Consider the following 22,594-nt stretch of genomic DNA (forward strand, 5'->3'; position numbering starts at 1 on the left):
GCGAACTCAAACCGGTGATGTTCAACATGCTCAATTCTATCGGTCAGTTTAGTGGATTGCCTAATGAATATGCTAGACAATATGTATGTGCTTTCCTTGAAGTGTGTGACTCATTTATACAACAAGGAGTGCACAAGGATGTGCTAAAACTAAAATTATTCCTTACTCTTTTAACGACCGAGCAAGAGCTTGGTTGAGTGGAGTCCCATTTGACTCAATGGAATCTTGGGCTGACTTATGCAAAAAAACATTATGCTTCGATAAAACCCACCCAATATGCACACCCAACTCTGTAATGACACTACAAGTTTTTGCCAAGGCGATGATGAATCTATGTATGAGTGTTGGGACAGATATAAAAGTTTACTTCATAAATGAAACAACTATGGATTCCACGACTGGACTCAAGTTATCATGTTCTATAACGGTGTCAATGCACCTACTCGCATGACATTGGATGCTTCGGTGAATGTCACTTTGCTTGACAAATCACCCGAGGATGCCTTTGATATCCTCGATCGGGTAGCTAACAACGACTATCAATTCCCATCTGCAAGGCTTGGAACTAGCAAGAAGATATCAGGGGGATATAAAATTGAAGGTAAGGATTCAATTTCTGCCCAACTTTCTGCCATAACTAACATGCTAAAAATTTTTGCAGTGTTCTAGTGAGGTGAAAGAAGTCAAGGTAACTAACTCAGCATGCATTCTTTGTTGTGGCAACAATCATGATAGTGAATGCATGTAAAACCATGAGTCCATCAATTTATTGGGCAATTTTAACAGAAGCAACAACAACCCTTACTCTAACACATACAATCCTAGATGGCAATAATAAATCAAATTTTTTATGGGGTAATCAAGGGAACAACAATAACAACTACGCAAACAATTGTAATAGGCCACAGTAAAACATTTCTGAATATTCAAGTTTGCAACATCAACAGATGCCCTGACAAATAACAATAAAGGTAATGCATCTTCGCCAAATTTTAACTCCCTTGAAGCTTCACTGTAGGAATTTATGGCCTCAACAAAAGATTTCATATATTCAACAAAGAACTTGATACATGACGACTCATCGACAATCAAGAATCAAGGAGCTTTGTTACAAAGCGAAGCAACTCTATTACAAAGCCATAGTTCAGCATTAAGAGCGTTAGAGAATCAAGTGGGCCAAATTGCCATGATAATACAAACTCACTCGTAATGAGGTCTCCCCAGTGATACTAAGGTCACTAAGCCTTATGAAAAGGAGAAATACAGTACGCTTACACTTAGGAGTGGTGCCCAAATTAATCTCAATGATAAGTGTGAGGGAAAGAATCGAGAAATTTTACGGTAAGGCACTACACATAAGAATCATAATGTCAAGTTAAACATGTTGAACAAGAAAACTTGTTTGAGGAGAAGGAAAATGACGAGGGGTCAACCCAATGATGGCAAAAATTTTATTTCCAAGGAAAACGTTTTACCCCCATATGCAGCAGATGAAATCAGACCTCCACTGCCTTTCCCTCGGCGGTTGAAAAAACATAATGATGAGATCCAGTTCTAGAAGTTTGTTGATGTCCTTGACAAGTTGTATATCAATGTCCCACTGCTCAAATCTATTGATCAGATTCCTTCTTACGCCAAGTTCTTGAAGGATATTGTCATGAAGAAGAGAAAGGTGGAAAGAATAGAAAATGTTGTCACGGCATCAGAATATTGTCCGGCATTAAGTAAACTTCTTCCGAAGCAAAAAAATCCTGGAAGTTTTTTATACTGTGCTCCATCGATGATAAGTATGTTGGGTGAGCCCTTTGTGACTTGGGGTCAAGCGTAAACCTGATGCCTTAGTCCATATTTTTGAAACTTTGAATGGGTAATGCTCGACTAACCACCGTGATTTTGCAACTGGCAGACTGATCACATGTTCGTTCTGAGGAAAAATTTGAAGATGTGATAGTTAAAGTGGACAAGTTTCTTTTTTCCAGTAGATTTCCTTATTTTAGACTGTGAGACCGATGAAAATGCACCTATTATTCTTAGGCGTCCTTTCTTAGCCACTGGTCGTATCTTAATATATTGTCAAAAGGAAGAGTTTACGATGAGGGTGGTCGATCAAAACATCATTATCAATGTCTTCAACACTCTTAAGTATGTTGATGATTATGAAGAATGTCATTACATTGGAGACATGGAGCCTCATGAAGAAGAGGGGATATAAATTTTTGGTCAAGGCAAAATTTTACATCTAGATTAATATGATACTCTGTGCAAAGATAACATTGCCCATATTCAGGAGTGTAAAAAAAATTTCCTGACGATATTTTACAGCGATAGAGAAACAATATTTTTTGCGCAGGCATATTTTTCAGAATGAGGTAGGCAAAAATATATGCCCAGGCAAAAATTTTTCGACTGAAGAAAACGTAGGATTTACTGAAGATAAAACAAATGAAGAGTCTGAGGATTATTCACTAGAGGTAGAACAATCTAGCTTACTTCAAGCTATACCAGGTATGAGATTCAAACCCCTTGACTTCAATGAATTTATTCCTCCAAAACCTTCGTTACAGCATGTGCCTACCTTAGAACTTAAACCTTTGCCATCACATTTGAAATACATTTATCTAGGGAGTGAAAATACTTTACCAATTATAATTTCTGCAATTCTAACCCCCGAGTAAGAGATGGTTTGTTGAATGTTTTATCACAACACAAAAATGCTCTCAGGTGGACTATGGTAGACTTGAAGGGAAACAACCCTACCATATGCATGCACAAGATCCAGCTAGACGAGTGTCATAGAAATTCTGTGGAACCCCAAAGGAGACTTGATCCTATAATGAAAAAAGTGGTGATGAAGTAAATCATAAAATGGCTTGATGTTTAGGTGATATATTGTATATCCGATAGCTCTTAGGTTAGTCTAGTTCAATGCGTGCCGAAGAAAGATGGTGTAACCTTGGTAAAGAATAAAAATGATGTGCTTTTGACTACAAGAATCATCGCAGGCTGGCGGATTTGTATGGATTCACTAATGTGACAAATAAAGACCACTTCCTCTTCCTTTCATTAATCAGATGCTTGTCGGTTAGCAGGCAAGGCATTTTACTATTTACTTGATGGATATTATGGGTATAATTAGATTGCCATAGCATCTAAAGATCAGGAGAAACCCATATTCATATGCCCATATGACACCAATGCCTTTTAGAGAACGTCGTTCGGACTAAATAACACCCGACAACTTTTCATAGATGTATGATGGCAATTTTATCATACACGGTAGAGGACTTCTTGGAAATATTTATGGATTATTTTTCCATCTCGGGTGATGACTTTGACCAATGCTCGGTAATTTATCTAAAGTACTGAAGCGATGTGAGGAGTCCAAACATGTTAAACTGGGAGAATGTCACTTTATAGTGACATGAGGAATTGTGTTGGGACACAAAATTTCTCACAATGGCATTGAGGTTTAAAAATCCAAGGTGGAAGTAATTGAGAATCTGCCTCCACCTACCACTGTGAAGGGCATCAAGAGTTTTCTAGGGCATGCAGGATTCTACAAATGTTTCATCAAGAATTTTTCAAAGATTTCAAAGCCTTTGTGACTGTTGCTTCAACAAAATCAAACGTTCATATTCAATGATGAATGCTTCAGTAGATTCACTGATCTGAATAAAAAGCTTACCTCGATACCGATTGTTGTTCCACCTAATTGGGACGTCCTTTTCCAGATGATGTGTGACAATAGTGACTACGTAGTAGGGGCAGTCTTAGGGCAAAAAAAAGGTAAAATCTTCCATGTCATTTACTATTCTACTCATACCCTTAATGATGCACAACTTAATTATACCACCACTGAAAAAGAATTGCTTATTATGGTATTCGCCTTTGATAAGTTTAGGGCATACCTTATAGGGACTAAGGTCATTGTACGTACAAATAACTCTGTCATTAAGTACCTAGTTAATAAAAAGGATGTCAATCCTAGGCTTATTAGATGGATACTCTTGCTACAAGAATTCGATTTGGAGGTGAGATATATGAAGGGTAATGAAAACCATGTAGCAGATCACTTATCTAGGCTAGAGAACAAAAACATTTGTGATGACATGAAAGAAATTCAGAAGGATTTCCCTGACGAGAAAATATTATTTGTCACGACGTATTATGCCTTCAGATTTATCTAGCCAAGGCAGTAAAAAGTTCATACACGATGTATGCCATTATTACTGGGATAAACCGTTCTTATTCAAACAATGTGGAGACCAAATAATCTGTAAATGCATCCCCGAAGAATATCATAAAGATATCCTATTTCATTGCCATAAATTCCCGTCTGGGATGGCATTTTGGTGCTGCAAATGTCCTCCAATATGACTTCTACTGGCCCACCTTATTCAAGGATGTGCACGACTTCTACAAGTCATGTGATAGTTGCCAACGCAACGGGAATATATCGAAGAGAAATGAAATGCCATGGTAAAATATTTGGGGGTTGAACTCTTCGATGTATGGGGAATTGATTTTATGGGACTCTTCCCAGCATCTTTTGGTGATTTATACATCCTTTTGGCTGTGGACTATGTCTCCAAATGGGTGGAAGCCATGGCAACAACTCGTAATGACTCACAGACCATGCTAAAGTTGTTGCACAAAAATATATTCAGACATTGTTGGAGCACCACGAGCAATTATCAGTTATAAAGGCACTCACTTCAATAATAAATTAATTGCCAAAGCGTTGCAAAGATATGGGGTGTGCAATAAATTGTCACAGTATATCATCCCCAGACCAATGGGCAAGCTGAGGATTCAAATCGTGAGATCAAGTAAATCCTTGAGAAAGTGTTCAACCCTAAATGAAAGATTAATCACCAAAGCTGGATGAGGCACTGTGGGCATGTCGGACGACATTTAAAGCGTCACTCGGGATGTCTCCATTCAAGTTAGTCTATAACAAGGCATGTCATTTTCTCGTGGAACTAGAACACAAGGCGTAATGGGCTATCAAGAAACTAAATATGGATGCACAGCTTAGTGGAGAAAGGAGATTGTTTGAATTAAACGAGATGGATGAATTTAGAGCTCATGCTTATGAAAATGCTCGCCTTTACAAAGAAAAGATAAAGAGATGGCATGACAGAAAAATTTAACCAAGATAATTTTTTCCAGGACAACAAGTATTGCTCTATAATTCAAAACTCAAGTTGTTTCCTAGCAAGCTGAAGTCCATATGGTAAGGATCGTTAATAGTACAACAAGTGCATAGCCAGGACATAATCGAAATCTCAAAATTGGATGATGTGAATACTTTTAAGGTGAATGGTGAAAGGCTGAAGGTGTACAACAGAGCACCAATCCTGCGAGATAAAGCGGCGTCGCTACTCCACGACGCCCAAGCGTTTTCTCTTATTTTCTGAACAAATTTTGATACCCATGCAACATAATTTGCACTCTGTACATAAATATTTTTTCCCTATTTTGTTATGCATGAGTTGTTTATTTCGATCTTATTTCTAATCTTGTCTTTATTGGTGATCTTGTGATATGTGGCAGCTTAGGATTGAATCTCATGCATGGAAGGAAGTAAACCATAATAAATTATTTGGTGGCACATTTGAGAGGGAAAGTTATTTATTTTATTATTTTATTCTTTTTTATTCTATAAAAAATCTTTGCATTAATAACCATATCTCATTTTGTTTTGCATTTTACTTATTTACCCCCAAGAAACCGCCCACTTTTTCCAAAATTGCCTACTTTACTCTTTCTCTCTCACTGTTCTCTTTCACTCACTTTTCATCTTCATCTTTTGTTTTCTTCCCCTTTCACCAAAACCCTCCATAGCTGTCGTCCAAAATATTTGTTATCTCCACAAAATTTTTTATCAAGAAACTATGGCTCGCTTTAAGTTTAATCCTGGTTCTTCTACTTCATCCGCTGCGGCTACACGCTTCCAACGCTTCCAAAATGTTGAGGCTGAGACAAGATTTAAGGCATTGCAAAAAAGCCAAGTCTACTTAGTGGACGGTTTTATCTTTCCTGTAGATGACGAGGAACCATTCGAGCCAGAGGTTATGGACATTGTTTGTAAACAAAAATGGGAAAAGTTTGCCCGACATTCAAAGGTTATGGCAGCGGCACTGGTCCAAGAGTTTTATGCACATCTGGGAGACCTGTCCCAACACTCTGTCTATGTACGAGGGATGTTTATTTGTTTCACTCCCTCCACCATCAATCGATATTTTAACCTCCATAAAGTTGAGAAACCAACAAAAGAAATTTCATACTGAGGGAGATTCTCAGACATACGATGGTGTATTTATAGTGTATTGGAGGACTTATGTTTTGGTTGGGAAAAGTTTGAAGCAAACACCCCTAATCGAAAGTGTGTTGATCATCAAGCCCTTAAACTAATCACAAATTTGTGTAACTACTTATTGAAGGGTAAGTTGATGCCCACCTCGCACAATACCACAGTGATGTTATAGTGATTAATGTTGATGTATTCCATTATCTACGAGCATTCAATCGATGTGGGTGAAATTATCTTTGAGCAGGTCCACGAATATGCAAAGTGAGCCAGAGGTAACTTACTTTTTCCTAATTTAATAACCGCTTTATGGAAAAAGAAAAAGGTCTTTGAGAACCCTTGGAGGAGTTTATCAAATCAAATGAGGGTATCACCAAGAAGAAGATGCCAGAGCTGATGAGTTTTGATAGTAATGCTCCAACTGAAAGATTAGAACGATGTGTCAAATCTATCGTCGCGGTGAGAATGACAGTTGTGGTCACTAACACTCGGGAGACACGGGAGCAGCTAGAACGCTTGAAGGGTCACATGCATACCTTTCAATTATGTCAAGGCCACAATTACACAATTGAACGCATTTTTCAAGGAACTGCTACCAGTTACCACTGAAGACCTACCACCATTTCCTGAAGAACTATTGCAAAAATTAAAACCCACAGATGGTAAAACATTTTTTTCCTCAACACAAGACGTTCAGCCCGATTCCCCAGTTGATGTGACCCCTCTCGCCACACACGTCTCTCTAATCCATGAAGAATGATAGGGCCAGACGGATGAGTACATCAGCTCGTCATCTTCCTCTTCTGAGCACACTCAATAAATCTTGCCTGAATTTTTTGAAACCAAAGACTTTTCCCCAACCATAGATTTTGTTGAACCAATTGAAGAGTAACCCATCCTGATCGAGCCCCTGAACAACCACATGATCTCAACACTGAACCAGTTATCAACCCTAAAGCTGGCCAGCTCCTAGATATACCTGCTGAGACCATCCCAATCGAGGAGATGCCCCTAACAGACAATCCTCCCAAGACCCGACGTCGCCTCAAACGCTTAACAGGTCATATTGTTATTCTATCTTCGTCATCTCTTTCATCAGAAGACACAAAATCTGTCAGCCCCCTCCTCTTAAGTGACGTAGAACCCGTTGGACGAGCCAAAATTCTCCAACACAATAAGGTACCATGTTTCACTTGCATTTGTATCAGCATTTTAGAGTAATTTCCCTTGCATTATATTTCATGCACTGAAGACAATACACCCCTCAAGTTTGGGGGCGGTGTTGTGTTTCAAACTTAGTTAGTTGCATTTGATAATGATTGGTTGCAATATTTTTGTCATGGCACAAGTATATTAGGATAGTTATTGGAATAAGTTGAGGATGCCCGATGATAAAAGCAAATTTTTATTACCAATGCCAGAATTATTTTATGTCTATTTATGAAAGCAAATAGAGTTGACCTTAGGACTTGATACTTTGTGATCTTGTTAACACGAGTGTATGTTTTATCTGCTTAAGGTGCTTAGAAAATTTTTAGGAAAGAACTTTTTGTGCATCGTGGCATGAAATGATTGAAAATATAAAGTTGAACACCTTAAAGTTTGAATTATGTTGAATTGCAAATAAATGCCTCTGCATAACTATAGAGGGGCACTCCTCTATACGATGGCATGACCTAGAAAATTCCTTAAATAAATGGTTTCCTCAGCATATGAGTGAATGAAAGCTGTCACGGGATTACTCTACCTGACTAACACGGGGGTGTAAGGTATGCTCCCTTTCACCTAGAGTGTGGGAGGGTAGGTGTGATGACTAACTCACCTTGAAGCAGTGTCAAAAAAACAAAACAATACAAAGTTTGAAGATACGTGTTGAATAAATAGGAGTGAAATTGTGCTTAATGAATAATTTGATGCCTTAGCAAAATAGAAGAACTTACTTAGGAGTTTTCTAAATACGTTAAAACATAGAATAGATACAATCACACACTCACTGACAAAGAGTCTTAACCTAGAAAATGGTACTTGACTTCTCGTACATTCTTGCATATTGAGGCCAAACTTTTTGTTGAGGGATGAAATTTTAAACCACATGATTGTCCTAATTTTTACTTTGATGTGACACTTAATTTTTCTATCGCTTATTATCCATTGCTTGAGGACAAGCAATAGCATAAGTTTGTGGCTGAATCCATAAAAGATTATATTCTATGTCTTTTTACTTAGGTTGTTGTTTGTCTAAAAGCCATTTTTCATAACATTTTAGTTGCATATAGTTGCATTTAGGACATATTTGCATGTGGTGGATAAGTTTTGCCAATGCAAACTTTATTTGGCTTAACTGATGCTACTGAGGATAAAGGTTGTTTGTTGGTTGTGTTGATGCAAGAAATGACTAAAGAAGAATTCATTTGCTAAGACAAATCAATTTGCTTAGGCTAGTGGAACATAACAAGATGACAATGAGGAACATAATTGCTTGCCTAGGCGAGATATATCTTGCAAGTCTGATTCAACTCAACAAAATTGCTAATGTCACTTGCCCAGCTTCAACCTCATATGCAATCATGCCCTCGTTAAGTTAATTAAGACCACTTCCAGCTACTTATCATTCATAAAATGGGTATGACATCAACGGTATTTAGGGAATTTCTAAGGGCACTAAACCCTAGAAGTTCTCATTATAAATACCCCATTATAACTCTTTATAAAAGGGATCGAAGAGAAGAGAAAAATATACCCTAGGCTTTGAGTAGGTAGATGCAGCACTTCACTTTCACACCGTCCCCCACTCGAGCATCCTTGGTGCCCTCCATAGTCAGGCTTTATTGGAGCGGTGGCTAGACCCTCGAGAGAAGCTGGTCGCCGGAGCAGGCATGGTGGTGGTTAGAATGTCATGGCATAGCTCTGATTTTGGGAGTTTTTCTTCCTTTTTTTCATTTCCATATCATTTAAAGGGTTGTACTTAAAGATTGATTTTGGATAATATTTGCAACACCATAACTTTTTTATTTAGAGTTGGATGACGCTTGAATGATACTTTATTCAATTGTTAATGAATGATGCGGTTTTTATGCTAAGTGTTGTTTTTTCATTGTTTCAATATTTTGACTTGACGTTGTAGAGCTTTTGAGAGATTGACTAGTGTCATGGAAAAACATTCTTAGTCTTTGTAAGAGCTTTCGAGAGATTACAATTTTTCTAGGAGTAGATGCCTAATATTGAGAGAGTTAGGGTAGATCTACGTGAACAAATGAACTAATCTGGGATGGTGAGGTTCTAATCTGACTTAGAGATAAGGAGAGGGTTTTATTCGACTAAAAAGGGTACAAACTTGAGTAAGATAGGCCAAAGGATATAGTTTACACTGAGGGGTATTGTCGTAACAAAAGTTTGACAACCCAAGGGTTGTAGTTCATGTCGAGTAGTATTGACATATTAAAAGACCTAAAACACTCTAGTAAATTCTGTCAAACAGCACATACGTAGCACTCTAAATCATCATAGACGTAAAGTAATTTGCTACCGTAGCAAGTCTAACTCAAGTGGTTCGTTAAAAGTCTGATTGTGTGAGGTTGTTTTGAATATTTGACACTCAAACATTTTTATTGCATTGATAACTTTTATTTGTTTTCCTTTGCATATTTTTATTTCCTCGACCAAACTTTTCTACTCACTTCACTTTACAAGTTTTCATGACTCGGTAATACTTTTTCATCTATTCATATCATTAGGTACTGCTTATTTTCCCTTTGTGAATATATTTTGACAAGAATCGTAGGGCTAGTTAGTGACACCTAGTTCTAGTTATTGCAAACATAAAAAATTCCCATCAATCCTTGTGGAGACGATAACTCACTTTCTAATATATTACTTTCTTCGATTGTGTATACTTGCATATATTTGTGTGCCACAACACACACATTTACACGTGATCAACAAGCCAGATATGACCAATTGAATTTGATCGAAGAAAAAAGATTGAAAGCTATTTGTAATGGTTAGATGTACCAGAAGCGTATAATACGAGCACATGATAAGAAATTTCACTCCCGATAATTTCTCGAGAGAGATATGGTGCATAGAAGGATCCTACCCATTCAAAAATATTTCTGAGGAAAGTGGATGCCAAACTGGAAGGGATCTTATGTTGTGAAGAAAGCCTTTTCTAGAGGAGCTTTGATCCTCATTAAGATGGATGGACTAGATTTACATAACCCTGTGAACTCTGACACTATCAAGAAATACTTTGGCTAAAAAAGATAAAAAGAAAACAAAAGAATGAAAAATGAGAACAAGAAAATAAAAAGAAAAAAATAAATAAATCAAAGGGGGTTCAAGATGAAAATCCATAAAGGGCGTCTTGAAACCAAAGGAGGTCTCAGGTCGAAAACCAATAAAGGCATCTTGAGTGTCATTTAAATTCAGGATTCGTGTATGGTGGAGGTTCTGAATTGATTTCAAAGTTGAAAGAGCTCCTCATTTGAGAGGTAACATAAAATATTGATCAGGGTTGGGACTAGAGATTGAAAAAGTCTTGATTAAAACAATCGAAAAATAAATTGAATGCATACGAGATTCAATACTGGTTTATAGCATCCAACATTTGGAGATTTGGTAGTATAGAGGGAACTTCACACCCTTAGGATCGCCACAATTCGCGAGATCCTTTTAACAGAAGATACACTTGGGTCACTCTGAGGTATGCCAGTTCAAAAGCATTTCTACTCTTGATATCTAGGGACGCCTACTTTATTTTCTTTTACTTCTTCCAATTAAAAGTTTGCCATGTATTTACCCAAAAACTCTTTACATTTACGTAAATAAAATGAGTCTTTTTCTTATTAACACCCTTTTGCAAGCATCATTCTTTGAAGTTAAATACATGTAGTTTAACTTGAAAAACATGAGTTAATCGTGTATTATTGTGAAAAAGTTTTAGAAAAGTACCGGTGTTCTGAAGCTAACAATGGTTTTAGCATGAGGCTAGTATGATGATGGGCTAGATGAAATTAAAACCTTGAGGTACATAAAAAGTTTCAGTGAGTTCGGGATAATCCAAGACGTTTTTCACTGATCATGTAGTTGGTCATGAATACTGTCGGGTTTCCAGAAGGAATAAAGCCATAGTCATATCCAACCAAAGTATTTGTGATCAAGATTGTTAGTTGGGGTGAATCGGTTATGATTTTTCGTGCCCAATATTTGACTAATTCATAAGGCGGTCAACAAGAGAGGGTTCTCCTTTAAAGATGAAAATATACTAAAGTTGTATCATTGCATACATGTTAGGCATTAATAGGATCATTACATTCATAAAATGCATGATGGTGATAAATGCAATTGAGTACTTACATGTCTTCCAAAAGAAAGATGAAGGTTGATGATGTTGAAACCTCAAGAAAAAAGTAACCAATTCAAAGTCCAAAAAAGTGAGATGTTCAAATGACACTCAAGTCAAGGCAGATTCCCATATATAATTTGATATTCTTGAAGACAAGAGAAACAATTCGATCCTGATTCAATTCTTCCCAAAGAGTAGTCGAGTGAGTCAATTTTCATTAAAAGGTCTGGCTTTCCCTAAAGAGTAGTAGAGTAGATCCCCATTTTTCTCAATTTGGTCTTCCTCAAGAGCAGCAAAGCAAATCAAGTTCGATTCAATCTTCCCTGAAGAGCAAAAAAGTGAATCAAAATTTTTCAAGATCTGATTACCCGAAAAAGTGGAGCAAATTCTTCTTCTTTACGATTTGTCTTCTTAAAGAGCAGAGAACAAAATCAAGTTCGATTCAATCTTCCCTGAAAAACACGAACTGGATCAAAAAAATTTCGAGTCTGATCTACCCTAAAGAGTAGTAGAGCATATCATTCTTCTTTCAGATTTGGCCTTCCTGAATAGCAATGAAGGAAATCGACTTCAATTCAACCTTCCTTGAAGAGCAGCAAAGTGAATAAAATTTTTTCAGATCAGATTACCCGAAAAAACATCAGAGCAGGTCAAATCCTGCCTACCCAGTGGAGTGGATTAACCTTTCAAATTCCTCATAACCGACAAATCTGACCATTCTTTGATCTTTTCTCTATTCTCGTTACACGACAATGAGCAAAGAGAGATAGTTATAGATACTTATTTCATTTGGGGGTTTCATTCGAGTTCTATTTGGGTTTATATATATTATTATAATTAGTTATTTATATATGTTCATATTATTATTAATTATATGGTTAATTATTAATAATTATATTTAGTCATGTCTGAGGTTATATATAAATTATTTTGGGTGTATGTGATTATTATTATTATTATATATGTATAAATATATTATAAGAAATTAAATTGAATATACATATATATATATATATACATAAATATTAGTGGAATTTAAATAGCACTAATTTTATTAATTTCATTTTACAGACTTAAAATTAACTACATAAAACCCAAAGCAATTACAAGGAAAAGTGACCCAGCAATTGGAGCCTAAAAAGCAACATCATAGTGACGGGGGCCAAATAAGTAGTAGCTCGACTGTTAAGGTTTGGAGGAAACCCTAACTTGCCTCATCAAGATCCAACACTGCCAATTGGTATTCGTCAGATCAAGGGCAGATCTGACGCCCAAATCGGTCTAACAAAAGAGGCTTTTTTAGGGTTTATTTACCCTAAAATGTTACTCTTGTAACCACATGTTTTCAGCCATTGGATCTGAACCAATCAAACGGCTCAGGTGACATATAAATACCTCGAAATTGGTAACGGGAAACAACGACCAAGATTATGAGACAATTTTTTCTCAGATTAATCCAACAGTCTATGGATGGCGTGTGGAATGCACGAGGGACCTCTCATCACTCTCATGCACCAGCAGTCACTTTTTCAAGGAATATATGCTTGTGAATCAGTCCCTTTACCCCATCCGTACAAATCGTTGCATCGGGCTATCATGGCAGAGGTGAATGGTATAAAAATATTTTATCACAAAAGGCCAAACAGACAAAAGGATTCATCAGAACCCTTTGATCAACTGTGAAGGGTTTCTTAACCCCTGCATATCACATTCAAAGCCAATATAAAAGAAATGAAGCATCTTTAACAAAAAAAAAATAATTTAGGCCTTTGGGTAGAGCATGCAACCATCATCCACGGCTCCCATTTTTTGCATGCAAAAGGAAAACAAAAAGAAATTAGGAGGAGATATAAAAAAGAGGAAGCCAAGATAACAAAAAAGGAGAGAGGAAAAAAAGGAAAATATTCTTATTGAATCATCCACGAAACCAAAAAAAAAAGAGAGTTTTTCCTATTTATGATTAAGGAACCCATAACTGAAAAAAGAGAATGAACTCAAAGAAGAAAAACACTTACCTTTCCCGTTCGAAAGGGATTGTCGCCATCGCCTGAAAGTAAAACCCCCTAAGTCGAAGGTAATTTGTCTCTTGGGTTTTATTTGGGGAGTTTATAGGCTTATTTCATTTGATTTAGGTAAGTTTTGAGTTGGTGCTTGAGGTTTGAGAATTATAGAAGCCTTGGCTCCTTGGCAGAGTGTTTAAGGGTGGTAGTCATAGCGGCTGTCTAGTTTGGGATGATCATAATTTTTTTTAAAATGAAAAAAAAAGAAAGATTGAGGGTTGAGAGAGGAGAGAACGACGGTTGGAGAGGCTAGCTATAGAGAAAATTACTGAAGTAAAAAAAGAATGTCAAATGGGCTAGGGTTTATTATTTTACCCAAAATATCATATTAATATCGGTGCCAAAACGGCAGCGTTTTGGGGGTTAGGGCAATCCACATTTGATGGGGAGGGGTAAACCACACGATGACTTATTTAAATTCAGGTCGTTACATTTTGGTCCTTAAACCGAGTTTTGCAAAGTTTCTGATTGCAACCCCTGAGGTTATGAGCCTTTTTTTAGTCTAGTGCTAAGCTATTTTTAATTTCATGTTGTTTTTACATTCAAAATGAAATTTTGTTAATTTTCACATTTGTCATATATGTGCCTTTGGTTTTATTAAGGTTTTAATGCCTGAAATCTAAAAATTTTACGCTTCGTGACTTGATGTTTGTCTACTTTATGATTTTGACCTTAGATTTGCTCCCCGTTTATTTTAGTCAGTATATGATGTCCTTTCATGTATATGTGTGTGTGAGAGAGTCCTTTTGGTTGGTTGAGTATAGCGTATCGTGTTAAGAAATTTATGGTATTGTTAAGTTACATTTATGCATGCATTTAAATCTTATTTAATTTAATCTAGATAAAATAACATGTTATTTAATTCATTTTTTATGTGCTTATATAAGCATGTTTGTTTGTGCACATAGATTTAGGTTTTACTTATCCTTTCAAAATTAACATGTATGATACCCTCATAAGCATCACTCGTTTCGTTCAAATAATTAGGTTAAGGGTAATACTTTTCATTTTAGAGTTGTTGTGAAGTGAATGTCTTAACGTATAAGAAAGTTACTTTTTGTGATTTTAAAATGAAAGCATACCCCTTTGAATGAAACCCTAAAAATTTAACCACACCTAAAATTTGGGAACGAGAGAAAAAGAAGTATTTGTCTATTTAAATTCTTCGAGAAAATATCGTTATAACTTATAAAAGGTCCAATCTCGACGTCTTTAAATAATCGAATATCCTTCTTCTTTCTAATAGGATTGTTAATTTTTAATTTAATTTACTTTATTATCATTCATGAATTTAAATTATTAATGAATTTTAAAATGAGATTGTAATATTTCTTTATTTCGATTGGAGTGAGAATTTACTGCTTTAAGGCATGAGAGGTCTTTTCTTTTTGACAAGAAATAATTAAATATTGTCATTTTTCGTCCTAAAGTTCAAAGAATATTATTTGAAGGGGTCTTAAATAAAATTAAATTCAAACTTGTAAGATTCACAGCAAAGACAAAATTAATCGACTAGGTACCGATTTAGGGCGTTGTGGGAGTGTTAATCCTTCCCCACTCGTAATCGACTCCCAAACTCAATTTTTTGGCAAGCAAATCTTAAATATTGTTTTAATGAAATTAAAATTATTTTTATTAAAATGACAATCGTTTTGGGCTCCCAATCACACCATAATCAAATATTGGTGGCAACTCCTCAAACTATTTTTAACTTTAAAAAGGAAACACCAAATTAATTGAAACGGGTTTTTTAAATCAAGCCTAATTAAAAATTAAATTCGTTTGTTTTTTAAAGAAATCAATTCGATTAATAAAAATTATTAAATTTGTAACATTTTTTATTGTAATAAAAAAAGTTGCATTACGATAGTTTAAGATTTATAACTAAAATATTATGAAAAAAATTATTTTTTAATTACAACAATTTTTTAATTATAACTAATTTCTATAGTTTTTAATTTTATATTAACAAATTATATTTTAGAATTTTATCATTTAAATAAGTTTGTTTGTCCAAAAAATCACAAAAATATTAAGAAATATAGTATTGGGACGATGGGTACCCTATTAGGTGTTATTTATGATCTTGACTCGACCCAAAAATTCACAAAAATAGCGAGTCAGATATTCAATCAGGAAATTCGAATATTTTCATTATAAATATCCGACAAACTCATTTAAGTCATATATTTTTTAAACAACCCTGATTTGAACTCTATTTAATATGATAAGGTTATTTTTTTTAATTTATTAATTTTGAGTTTTAAGTTGAGTCGTATAAAATCTTAAAATTAGCCGTAAAGGATTTTTTTCATATATTAGTATGATAAATTTTTTTATATTTATATATTATCAATTAAATTTTGATTAAAAATATTTATAAAAAGTTAATATATAAAGTATTAAAATTATAATCATAGAATAATATTTACTTTTTTATGTTATTATATTAAATATAACAGTATTTTATTTAACTTTAATTTTAAAAATGCGTAAAATTTTAAAATTATGTTGAATATAATTTAGCTTTCAATTAAAGTTTTAGATAAATTAAAAGGTAAAGTACACAAATCATTCATTGATTATAGGGTACTATTTTTTTGAATCCTCTGTTAAAAGTTACAAAATAATCCCTAACTTAAGGGTGTTTCTTTGTTGAGTCTCTCGACTATCAAGGTTACAAAATAGTCACTCGACTATCATGGTTACAAAATAGTAACCCAACTATTCATATGGTCCAAACTTATCTTTTTCGTTAAAAAATTGACGGTCGTTTAAGATGGACATTAACTTGTTGACTAATATATAATAAAATCTAAACCCAGTTACCAGGTAAACATCCAACACAGAGGGTCGTTATTTTTTTAACATAAAAGAACATGTGTGGAATAAATGAATAGTCGAGTACCCATTTTATAACTTTTAATAGTTAGGGGACTCAATAAATCAGTGACTTATAGTTGAGGGACCAATATTTAACTTTTAATATTTGAGAGATACAACAAAACAACACCCTATAGTCGATGAATCATTTGTATACTTTACCTTGAATTAAAATCATATTTAAATTTGTATCGAATTTATTTAATATCACGTTAAATTGAATTTAAATTAATAAAAAAATATGTTCAATTTTTATTTCTAATATTAATTAACCAAGACTATAGTACACAAATTGTAACCCCTTAGACCTGGCTAGACGTTATGATCGAATCTAAGAGATCAAATATGATTTCAGAAACCCTTTCATATTTAAAACGAAGTCAAAAGTCTATTTTAGAAGATAAATATGTATATCAATAAAATTACAAATATCTTAGTAAGGTTGATACGGTAAACATATACAATACTAACATAGGAATATAGTATAAAACATGCCCAAAAAACAAAATATCGATAATACAAATACATAAAGACAGTAGTACAAACCTGTGTCACCAAAATATATCAAAAAGGGCATATTGAAATATACAATGGGTACAAAATGAGAATGATCGATCCCTCTAATGTAAAGTCTACTAGTCTATTGTATGATAATATATGAAAGGTTAAAAATTAAAGAGTGAGCTAAAAAGCTCAGTGTGCTCCTTGTGTTGTATACAAGAAAATACAGATAAAATACTTCGGCAAAAATTAATTTACAGAACATTTTTAAAATATGAACACTACCACCATCCGAACACCAAAATGTATAGGTTCCCTTGAACTATACACCCACTTGTACACCCGATAAGGACCTTATATTTATAGCATAAGACCTGTGGTAAAGACTTACAGTGTGCGCAAAGTAGAAAAGAATGTGGTAGCGTCTTATGAGTCATAGACTAAGCCTAAAATATTTCCTCCAACAATAGCCCCCAATGATAGTAAATATACATGTATTTCAGTCAAAACAATTGTTTAATATCAAAATATGAAAATAATCCAGGGTTTAAAATCATATTAAGAAAAATATGGTAACCAAAGATCATGATAAAATTATACGATAAATCATAATCTAGAAATCGGTATACAATGAGTCAGAGGTCATGTCACAAAAAATGTTCAGTATCATTAAAAGTTTAGAATAGTTCAGATAAATAAATCAAAACAGAAATTTAACACCATCAGGAACACATATATATCGGTCTGAGAAGTTTGATATCAAAATCATAATATAATAAATAATAGACTTTACATAACAATTTATGGAAACCTACGAGTAGCTCTCGAAGTACGTGAATCATATAGATATGCTTGACAGGAAACACTAGATCTAGTCGACCTTGATCGAGGAAATGCGAGTACCTTCATGAAAATATATTTCCAAAATCTATACTATATTCAATACCCAAATAATCATGTAGAAATATTAAAAATACTATGCATTTTCGAGTTAAAAGTTTATTTTAGGGCTTTCGAGTCATAATTTGGCAAAACGGAATACAAAATCAGACTCAAGATGTAGAAAATTGTCAAGAAAAAGGTTTTTTGAAAAACGTAAACATCGGTTTAACTATTAAAGTAAATGGCGATGACCAACGATGGCAGTCAACCGTTTGGCTCGGCTAGAGTCGATAAGCTTAGAATGTTCTCGACTCAACTTAACCGGATCAATTCTGTCTAGTTTGGTTGGATCAATTCGATCCGATTCGATAGGACCATTTCAGTCTAATTTGGGCTATAGGAATTTACTTTAGACGATCAGGTATGGGTTGGGTCAGGATGCGGGTACAGATGAGGCGGGTACACAGATCGAGTTGACCTGCTTCTAAATGATGCACTAGGTGATGAAGAAGCCTCACGTGCAGCGTGAGTGTGTGGGAATACGTGTAAGATCCCTAGTGGTTGGTAAATTTGTGAAAATAATTCTAAAATTAATTTAAGGGGTATTGAGTCAGTTACCAAACTCGGATCATGGTGGTGAATGACGAAGAACTCGACTTTAAAATGTTGAAAATTTGTTTTCCTTCACCATCTCACATGCTAGTGATAATGATTATGATAACATGGTGGAATCAAAACAATATCAGGATCACGATGGTACGGGAGGTCGTAAACAAAGCTATAATCAGCGACAAATTGGACTTTGAAGTTTCTTGAAGAAGAAATGCTAAAAGAGGAAAGAGAGAGAAAATGTGGAAAGTGAAGTTTAAAGTAATTTCTAAAACGAAAATTAGTAAAATTATGCCTTGGGTCCTTGAACTTTTTCTACTTTAGGAATTTGTTCCAAATTTAATTAAAAACCACTTTAGTCTCTAAATTCAACTAAAATTTCAATTTAATCCCCATAATTAATTTTAAGAAAAACTTAGCCCCTAAATTAGGGTGTAACAACTTCTCCCTTAAAAACAATTTCATCCTCAAAATTTACCTAACACGAATAGATGTGGGAATTAAGCTTCCATCGACTCAACTGTATTTCAGGTATTTTCTATGGGACTACGATTACTTCACCAAACCATGACCATTAGAATTTGGTTGTTTGAAGAACTTTCTCATCCCGATCCAAAATCTGAACATGCTCCTCGTCATAAGACAATGCTTCAAATATATATCCTCAATCTAAATGAAGTGACCTGGATCTAAACGGTATCACCTCAGCATATACATATGAAAAACATCATGAATAAGAATAAGATGGGCTGGAAACTTAAGTTGATATGGATCAGGTCCAGCTCTCTTCAGAATACGATAGACCTAATAAATCTTGAACTCAGCTTACCTATATGTCCAAATCTTAATGCCTTCTTCCAATGAGATACTTTAAATAGAACTAATCTCTAACCTCAAATTCGATATGATTCCCCCTCTTATCATCATATGATTAATGTCTATCAAATGCCTCTTTCATGTGATCATGGATCAATCTAGCAATATCCTTAGTATTTCAAAAAAATTCTGGACCTAAAGTCTTCATATCATAGAACTCAGTCTAATAAATAGAAGTACGACATTTATGTCCATACATATCCACATATGGTGCCATGTGAATACTTGTCTGATAGTTGTTATTGTAAGCGAACTCGACTAATTGCAGGAACTCTTCCTAACTACCACATAAGTCAATCACACAACTACGTAACATGTCCTCCAGAACCTGAATCACTCCTTCTGTCTGACCCTTATTCTACATATAGAAAGTAGTACTAAATTTCAAACGAGTACCCAAAGCCTCGTGTAAAGCCTTTTAGAATCTAGAAGTAAATCTCGGATCTCGGTTATAAATGATAGATAACATAATATCATGAAGTCTGACGATCTCAGAGATATACAACCTAGCTAGCTTGTCCAAAGAATAATTAACTCGCACCAAAATAATGAGAGTTGACTTGGTGAGTTGATCGACAATCACCCAGTCAGAATCCTTTTTAGGAGTTAGAAGCAGACCGGTAACAAAATCCATTGTAATTCACTCCCATTTCCACTTTGAAATCTTGATTTGTTGTAACAACCCATACAAATGTTGATGCTCTTCCTTGACTTGCTAACAAGTAAGACACCTCGCCACGATATCATAAATATCTTTTTTCATACCAATCCAACAGTAAAACTCATTGAGATTTCAATGCATCTTAATCCATAACATAAAGACTACTATGGACCTTCTGAAGAATAGTCTACCTCAACTCACCATATTTAAGAAAACAGTAATGACCATGAAAGTATATGATACCATCATGACCAAAAGTATAATCCGAGCTTGATCCCTTCTCAATTTGCTCAATAATGGAAAATAATAAGCTATCTAGGAGCTTCTTAGCCTTAATCTCCTCGTCTAAGGTCGACTTAACTTGCATATTTGCCAACAGTGTCATCATCATATAAACTCAATTTGGAAAATAATTCTCTAATATCAGATACCATCTTACGGCTAAAGGAATCAACCACCGTATTGGCCTTACCTTGATGATACTCTGTCTCACAATCATAGTCCTTCAGAAGCTCCAACCAGCGATGTTGTCTCAGATTCAACTATTTCTGAGTGAGAAAATACTTTTGACTCTTATGGTCAGTATAGATATAACACTTCCCTCTGTAGAGAGTGTCTCCAAATCTTCAGAGCAAAGATCTCTACTGTTAACTCTAAATCGTGGGTGGGGTAATTACGTTCATGCAGTTTTAACTGATGGGAGGCATAAGCTACAAGTTTCCCATCCTGCATCAGAATATATCCTAGTCCAAAGTAAGAAACGACATTGTATACCGAAAAATCTTTCTCAGACTCATGTTGAATAAACTTTAGGGCTTCAGTCAGAACAATCTTCAGTTTCTCAAAACTACATTGTTGATCCTTAGACCAGATAAACAAAACATCTTTCCTCAATAGCTTTATCATAGAAGTTGCAATGATAGAGAAACCCTCAACAAAACGATGGTAATAACTAGCTAAGTCCAATAAGATATAAATCTTTTAGATGTTATTAGGTTTCTTATTGTTCAGAATATCCTTCACTTTACTCGGGTCCACCTGAATACCCTCAACAGATACGATATGTCCCAAAAAAGTCATCCCACTAAGCCAGAATTCACACTTGATCACCTTGGCATACAACTTATGCTTCCTCAAAGTTTTTAAAACAATCCCTAATGCTCATCATATTCTATTCCAATCCGAGAATACACCAATATATTTTCAATGAACACAACCATAAACTGGTCCAAATAGGGTTAAAACACTCGATTCGTCAGATCCATAAAGGCAACAGGGTCATTAGTTAACCCAAATGGAATAACTAAAAACTTGTACCCAAATGTCAGAAGAGTTTCAATGATGAAGAAACCCTCAATAAAATGAAAATAATAGAACCTAAGTCCATTAAGATACAAATTTTTTAGGCATTCTTAGGTTACTTCTTGTTTAGAATATCCTTCACTTTACTCGGGTCCACCCGAATTCCCTCAATAGATACGATATGCCCCAGAAAATTTATCTCACTAAGCCAGAATTCACAGCTGCTCAACTTGGCATACAACTTATGATCCCTCAAATTTTTTAAAATGATCCCTAAAACTTATCATATTTTGTTTCAATCCGATAATACATCAATATATCGTTAACGAACACAACCATAAACTGATCCAAAATAAGATTAAAGCACCCAATTCGTTAGATCCTTAAAGGCAACATGATCATTAGTTAACCCAAATGCCATAACTAAAAACTTGTGCCCAACTTATTCATGCACTCACCGAAGTAACGTATCTCATTATGCTCATAAATGGTAAATTGCAATAACCCAGAAAAACCACCCTGATTAGAAGCTGTAACGATCGGAATAGTTAATGCTACCTGCCTAAAACGACGGCTTCTACTAACAGGCCTATATGCCCTCTCCGAACGATGACCCCCCAGCTGGAGTCTAAACTGTACCCTGAGTACAAGTAGATATTTTAATTGATGTCTGAACGATAGGAGCTGACTTTGGATAATCCCTCAAGTAATAGCCTTCAGACCTACATTTGAAACAAGTACCCAACTTCTTCTTGCACTCACCAAATTGATGTATCCCACAATGCTTATATGTGAGAAATGACGGTAACCCAGAAGAACCACCTGTCTAGAAGTTAAAATGGTTAGAGTAGCTGAAACTACCGACCTAGAACTCATACCACATCTATGAGAAGACTCACCCCTACTTCTCTTGCTAGGACGCGCAAAATAGTCAATAGAACTAGAAGGCCTCCTGAATTGGTCTCGGTCTCTATCTCTCCTACGCTCCATACCCACTCGCTCAATCTTCTCAACGATCTTGTTATCTCTACCAAAGCATCAAAGTTCCTCATCCAGTGGGTAGCAACTATACTCATAATCTCGAATTGGAGTCTTTTCTTAAATTTTAGACATTTATGTAACTCAATGTCAACAAGTCCAGCACCATAGAGACTCTATCTCTC

Source organism: Hibiscus syriacus, unplaced genomic scaffold (assembly GCF_006381635.1).
Source record: "Hibiscus syriacus cultivar Baekdansim isolate YM2019G1 unplaced genomic scaffold, ASM638163v2 tig00110747_pilon, whole genome shotgun sequence".
Classification (NCBI taxonomy): domain Eukaryota; kingdom Viridiplantae; phylum Streptophyta; class Magnoliopsida; order Malvales; family Malvaceae; genus Hibiscus; species Hibiscus syriacus.